The 7,607-nt window shown below is 31.6% G+C and overlaps 1 non-coding gene across 1 annotated transcript; it reads right to left on the minus strand.

The window, feature by feature from the left end:
* Positions 1-3,885: 3,885 nt before the first annotated feature.
* Positions 3,886-4,026, minus strand: LOC118007235. Its single transcript, XR_004678345.1, has one exon. It is a non-coding gene; the product is annotated as a U4 spliceosomal RNA (small nuclear RNA).
* Positions 4,027-7,607: the final 3,581 nt, after the last annotated feature.

Consider the following 7,607-nt stretch of genomic DNA (forward strand, 5'->3'; position numbering starts at 1 on the left):
CAATGTTTCTGTAAGATGCAAGAAGAAACACTTCTAACCCATCCTACAAGTCCAGCATTACCCTGATACCAAATACCTATGAAACATTACAAGAAAAAAACAAAACTACAGATCAGTATCTTTCATGAACATAAGTTCAGAATTCCTTAAGAAAATATTAGCAAATTGAATTCAACAATTTATAATATATATTTTTATAAAATATAAATATATATATACATAGTGACCAAGTGACATTTAAAATCATTCTATGTAATCTACCACATCAAGTAAGGAGGAACAAATGATAATAGCAACTCATGAAGAAAAAGCATTTGCCAAAAACTAAAAACTATTTATAATAAAAACTCTCAACAAACTAGAAAGAGGAACTTCCTCAATTTGATTTAAAAAAAACCTGCAAAAAAGCTAAAGCTAACATTATACATAATATTGAGATACTACACAATTGTTCTCTAAGAACAGGTTCAAAGCAAAATTTTCTTCTCTCACCACTCCTATTGAACATTATACAGAAACTCTTAGCTAGTGAAGTATGACAAGAAAAAGATATAAAGGTATACAGATTTAAAAAAAAAAAGCTATTTTATTCACAGAAGACATCATGGTGTAGAAAATCCTGAAAATTGTGAGTGATTATAGCAAGGTCACAAGTTATAATACTAATATTTAAAAAAATTAAGTGCTTTCTTATATAACTGCAATGGTTAAATGGAACAAAAATGTTCTTTATAATAGTACCCCAAAATGAAATAGTTACAAATTTAACAAGATATGTGCTGGATCTATATGTAGAAAAGTATAAACTCTGATGAAAAATCAAAAAGACCCAGATAAGAGATATTCTATGTTCATGTAATAGAGGACTCAACAATATTAAGATGTTAATTCTTCACAGTTTGATCTATAGATTCAGTGCCAATTCCTATCAAAATTTCAGAAAGCTATTATGTGGACAATGACAGAATTGTTTTAAAGATTATATGGAAAATAAATAGACTTAGACCAATGCAATACAACAAAATCAGAAGACTCAGACTTCTTGATTTCAAGATTTACTGCAAATCTACGGTAAGACAGGAGAGCATTTGTAAAATAGACAAGTAAATCAGAATAATAGATTAGAGAGCCCTGAAATGGACCTACACCAAAATAGTCAAGTGATCTTTAACAAAGACCATAAAAAACCAAAATAAAAAACCCAACCAACCAACCAACAAAAAACCTAATTGGAAAATTACAGTCTTTTCAACAAGTAGTGCTGGAATAATGGTACATTTATATGTAAAACAAACAAACAAACAAACAAACAAAAAACCAAACCCAAAAAACAAAGAAAAACCTAGACAAAGACTTCATTCCCTTAAAAAAAATAATACAAAATGGTTTAAATATAAAGTGCAAAACTATAACACTTATAGAAGAAAACATGGGGAAAATCTGAACAAACATCTCACCAAAGAAGGTATGCAATAAGCAAGTAAACTTGGTGATTTAGGAAATATTAAGTCTGCAAATCCTCCTAAGATGTTTACATTGATTTCTAATCAAGGGGAAAAAACCCTCATCTTTAAAAATTTCTGTAAATATGGTGTATATAGGACTATGTAAAAAAAAAATCAAAAACTCTCATACAGAGAACTAACTGATGGTTGGGAGAGGGTAGGGAGGGGTATGGGAGAGGACAAAATGAGTGAAGAAGAGTGGGAGATATAGGCTTCCAATTATGGAATGAGTAAGTCAAAGGAATAAAAAGCAGTATAGTCAATGATCTTGTAAAAGGGTTGTATGGTGCCAGATTGTAGCTACACTTGGGGTGAGAATAGCATAACATATATAGAATTTGAATCACTATGTTGTACACCTGAAACTAATATAACATTATGCATCAACTATACTCATATACAAAAATAAATTATGCAGTTATAATGACCAAAAAAACCCCTGTCATGACACCAATATTCTTTTAGAATTTGTTTAAAGCTATTATGTGGTGAAACAAAGTAAGATAAAATTGTACTTAAAAAAAAGTTAAAAACTCTACAGCCCTAAGAGACAATTTTTCTATTTTATGTTTATTTTGGAATTAATCTAGGTTTTATGCAAGTTTGCCTTATGTGGTATTCAGGAATGCATCCCTTCCATAAAATATGCCATTCTCATATTTTTTTTATTTGATTCTGTCTCTAAACATTTACATCTAGCCAAAGTGTGAAACTTTAGTTTCCAAGCCCTGATATTTCTCATAGGAGTTCATTTTAAACTTAAAGTGAAAGATGAAGTTAATCTTTGGTATAGCAATTACTGTGTATGTCACTATATCCTATAAATATTTTCTGGAACATAGTATAAAAAGCTTCTTGAAATATAGTTGCTTTCTCTTATACTACATGAATTTTACACAATGATACATCAAAAGAATAGGAAAAAAAGAAAAAAGTATGTAAATTATCTAATCAATTCAACTAATACAGACTATATCTTTCTCATACTATTTTTCCATAAAGAGGAAAAGCACAAAATTTAGAATAAACCTTTGTGCATTTTAATAGAAAGTTCACTAATGATCACTATCAGAGATTTTCCAGTCCCCTTTTTGAGAGCTTTATCAATTACCCTTTATAAATCTTTCTTTCTGCTATTTTCCATTACAATGTACTCAAATGCTAGCTTTTAACAGCTTTATTAAGGTATACCTAATGTATAATAAGCTGAACATATTTAAAGCATATTATTTCATAATTTTTAACATGTATGCACTCATGAAATCATTTATGTATTTGGTAAACCCATCAGTCTCCCAAGTTTATAGACGCATACACACATACACCCACACATGCAGTCATGCACACACACATGTGTATATATGTATCTCTTTCTGGATCTTTTGTTCTGTTCTATTGATCTATTCCATTGTTCAGTTGTCTCTGTTCTGGTCTGCCTTGTTCCATTGTTTGCCTTTATGACAATACCTAGCTGTATTCATTAGCATAGTTTTGTTTGTTTGTTTAGTTTCAGAGATAGAATTTAGTGATTCATCAGTTGTATATAATACCCAGTGCTCATTACTTCAAGTGCCCTCCTTAAAGCCCATCACCCAATTATCCCTTTCTCCCACCCACCACCCTCCTAGAGTTCAGTGTCTCATATGGTTTGCCTCCCTCTCGATTTTCATCTTATTTTATTTTTTGTTCCCTTCCCCTATGTTCATTTGTTTTGTTTCTTCAGTTCCACATATGAGTGAAATCATATGGTATTTGTCTTTCTCTGACTGACTTATTTCGCTTAGCACAATACACTCTAGTTTTATCCACATTGTTGCAAATGGCAAGATTTCATTCTTGATTAGTGTAGTTTTTTAATAAATCTTGAAATTATGGATAGTTCCAAATGTATTATTCATATACAAAGTTCTTTGTATTTTGGCTCATCAAAGTTCTTTGCATTTTCATATAAATTCTAGATTAACTTGTCAAGTTAAAAAAAACTTGCTTGAAATTTGGTGGGATTATATTGACTCTATAGATGAATATGGGAAGAATTAATATCTTAGCACTATTGTGTCTCTAAACCAATAGACCTTGTGTATATCTCCATTTATTTAAGTACTTGTATTTAAGTACCTGTCCATTTTTCTCAGTTTTTCTTATGCTTTGTAGTCATAGTGTATAGTTCTTATACATATTTATTTGATTTATTCCAAAATATTCCATATTTTTTATGATACTACATTTTTTCAAGACTAAATTGGTCTTACTTGTGTATAGAAATACAGTTGATTTTCTATATTAGTATAGTATCCTGCAACTTACTAATTCACTTATTAATCCTAGCAGCATTTTTTGCACATTCCATAGGATTTTCTTTTTTTTTTTTTTACATCAGTCTCCGTAGAGACTGTCAAAAATTGCCAATGCCGACTATATTTCAAGTCGTCACGGCGGGGTATTGGGAAAAGTTTTCAATTAGCAATAATCGCGCCTCGGATAAACCTCATTGGCTACGATACTGCCACTGCGCAAAGCTCCATAGGATTTTCTATGTATACAGTCATTGTACATCTTCTACAAATAAAGACAATTTTATTTATTCCTTTGCAATCTAGATTACATTTATTTATTTAGATAGTTAATTGCCCTGATGAAAATCTTCAGTATGATGTTGAATGTAAATGGTGACACAGGGCATTCTTACTTTGCTCCTGATCTTAGAGAGAAAGAATTTTACTAGATCTAGTTTTCATAGATGCTCTTTATCAAGTGCAGGAAATGTCCTCTATTTCTTGTTGGCAGATATATATTTTTTAATTTCCAATAAAGGATGTTAGCTAGGGGCACCTGGGTGGCTCAGTCGTTAAGCATCTGCCTTCAGCTCAGGTCATGATCTCAGGGTCCTGGGATCGAGCCCCGCATTGGGCTTCCTGCTCCGTGAGAAGTCTGCTTCTCCCTCTCCCACTCCCCCTGCTTGTGTTCCCTCTCTTGCTGTCTCTCTCTCTGTCAAAAAATAAATAAAATCTTTGAAAAAAAGACGATATTAGCTAATTTCAAATGTTTTCTGTTTCTACTGAGATGACCATATGCGTCCCCCTTTTTTTAGTCTGTTAATATGGAGAACTACATTTATTTTTAATGCTAATGTAACATTGTATTCCTAGGATAAAATCCACTTTTAATGATGTATTTAACCTTTCATATATCATTGGATTAAGAATCCAAGTAAACATTGTTAAGAATATTTGCATCTATGTTAATGGGAAATATTGACCTGTAATGCTTTTTCTAAGTTTGGTATTAGAGTAATGTTGCTTATAATGGACAACTTAATAAAGTTTTCATGTCATCCATTTCTATAATTCTCATCTAACTTTTAAAGTCATGATTTGCACTTCTGATGTCATTAAATATTAATTTCATATTATGTTTGTAACACTAAAAATTGTATGTAGTGTAGAGTCTCAACTGCCCATCTTATAAGCATATTTGACACAAATTTGCACCAACAAAAAAAAAATTAAGCATATGAACTATGTTTGTATTTTGTTTTCAAAAGTAAAATAACCTCTTCTACCATATTAACTCTAAAATGCCCCAAAGTCTCATTTTAAGTACTTAAGAAACTCTACATCTTTGATAAACATGAAGTATTGGAAAGAAAAATCTCTAATTCCAACAGTGGATGTTATGGACTAAACTATGCCCTCCTTCCCCCAATTCATAGTGTTGTGGAGTTGCCAAGCATAGAAGTAGAATTCAGTTGAAAGTGTAAAAGAGGTGATGCAAATAAGTAATTTTGATGATTCTCCTGATGATTCCCCATAGCATTTAGGCTGGAAAGAATGGTAAAAGGAGATATTAGATAGAAACAATAAAAAAGTTAAAGAAGACCAATGGGTAAAAGTCTTAGTAAAGTAACAAGTTTTTTGGAGTCAGGGTACAGTGATTTGAGAATGACTTGAAATTTAGAAAATATTAGTAAAGAGTTGAGTACTGGAAATTGAGTTGATGAAAGAGATAAAATTTGGGGAAATTATAAGAAAAAATGAATAATCATAGGAGTGAGTAGTTTAGAAAAGTGTGAGTAGTATTTGGAAGAGAGATAATCATGAAACTGAGGTGACAGTTACTGAAAGGACTATCTTTGTGGATCTTAAAATCCCCGAGATATACAACAGGAATAATGTTTAAAATAGCAACAGAGAAGCCTACAAGGAATTCTAGGTGGTAACTTAAGAATCAATAGATAACTACAACAAGGAGAAATCATCGATTGTATAATCTTATGAGGAGAGAGTCAAAGTATTCTAAGACGAGTGGATGGAAAGCGGTGTAGAAAGATAAATTACAATGAGTAGAAAAGAGGGCACCTCCCCACCAGCACCAATTGTAGAAGAGAAGTGTGGGTCAGAATAATGATTAATAATCAAACAGTAAGTTTGATACTATTTAATAGCAACAAAGTCTCATTATTTCATACTTACGTATATGTTATATGTCTATTTAAAAACAATTTTGTTGGACATAAATTATATCTTCTGCAATTATCTGGATGGTTTATAAAATGTTACTTAAAAGCACTTAAAAGTTTATGACATTTGCATCCTGGTATGGTTTTGTGTTTAGCAAACATTCTCCCAATTGATGTATAGTTTAAGATGGGACATTCATAAAGATCAATTTTATTTGAATATTATATTTAACAAAGAAGTCAAGTAGAAAGTGTTAAAAGCAAAATAATAATGTTCTCTAGATAACTTTCAAATATCAAAAAAGTACAATATTTTGAAACTTTTCTCAGGGGTTTATGCTAATATGATAATATTGTATCATTTATGTTTCCAGGATGGTTTCATTTTTGAAATATTTCTGGAAATTGTATAATTATTACATTTTACACATTTATAAAGACACAGTTGCGATTCCATGGAAGATGATTGTTGACAGATCAATGGTCTTAAACTGATGAGTTATAGTTTTATAGAGATTTGATGCAAATAATCATCTTAGTTGATATCGACTATAGTTCAAGCGATGCTTGTTCTAGTTATGAATTGTTGTCTTTAGAAATAATCTCTGAAAGAGAGGGAAAAACTTACAGCAATTGCTCCAAGACACTAAGCTATTTATTTCTGGTGCTTAAATTGTCATACAACTTTTAACAAAAAGTCACTACTGAAATATCTTTTTGGTTAATATGTGTCACAGGCAGACGCTTTGATCCAGTTCTGCAGTCAAATGCTCTACCCCTGAGCTTTCATCCCCTTTCATCCAGTTCTGAATTCCCAGCTGAAAGAGAAACCATTCCTCAGGCCCTGAGGTGGGTACACTGAAGCAACAGCTCATTTCACCATGGATGATGAGGTAACAAGCAATTTGCTTCACTTTTGCTTTCAAACCATTTTTTTTTCCTATGAGACCAGTTGGATCTGGTTGTTTTCTTGTTGTCTTTCAATGTTATGATGTATCTCATCATAACATTTGTTTTAGAGAGTGCTTTGATTTTTTTTAGGAGGTCATGAGGCTAGGTGTCAGTAGGCCTGAGGAAGGGACATGTTCCAAAAGAGAGAGACAGAAAGAGTCAGACAGTGAGGGGGAAAGAGAGGAAATGAAAACACACATTATGAAGGAACAGTGCTGGCTTCAGTTATTGATTGGCAGAAGGGGTTGCAACAAAGCAGTGATCATCATTATATAAATGATTTTGTTGAAAATGGAAACCATTCTTAAAAAGTTTCTGATACATAGAATTTGCTCATAAATATTTAATTGAATTAATCAGAGGGTAAGTAAACACTATTTTACAGCACACTTTTATAAAAAATACTACAAGTAGCACATTTAAAAAAAATAGAAACTTTAGGTAGCTTGGGACTAATTTTGCTATTTGTAGTAATGAACTTATTATCTGTGAAAAGATTTTTTTTTTTTTTAACCTAGCCCATAAGTGAGCACAGAATGATGGTCCACAATCTAAGGAGTAATGAATACCACCTCAGTGTAAACTCAACTCTTTTGCCCACAGCAGAATTTTCAGTTCAAACATAAATCTCACAGAAACTTATTGAAAGAAAGTTAATGCCCCGTGCAATAGGAAGAAAAACAAAAGAGAAC

Source organism: Mirounga leonina, unplaced genomic scaffold (genome assembly GCF_011800145.1).
Source record: "Mirounga leonina isolate KUSES-001 unplaced genomic scaffold, KU_Mleo_1.0 Mir_115, whole genome shotgun sequence".
In the NCBI taxonomy this organism is placed as follows: Eukaryota; Metazoa; Chordata; class Mammalia; order Carnivora; family Phocidae; genus Mirounga; species Mirounga leonina.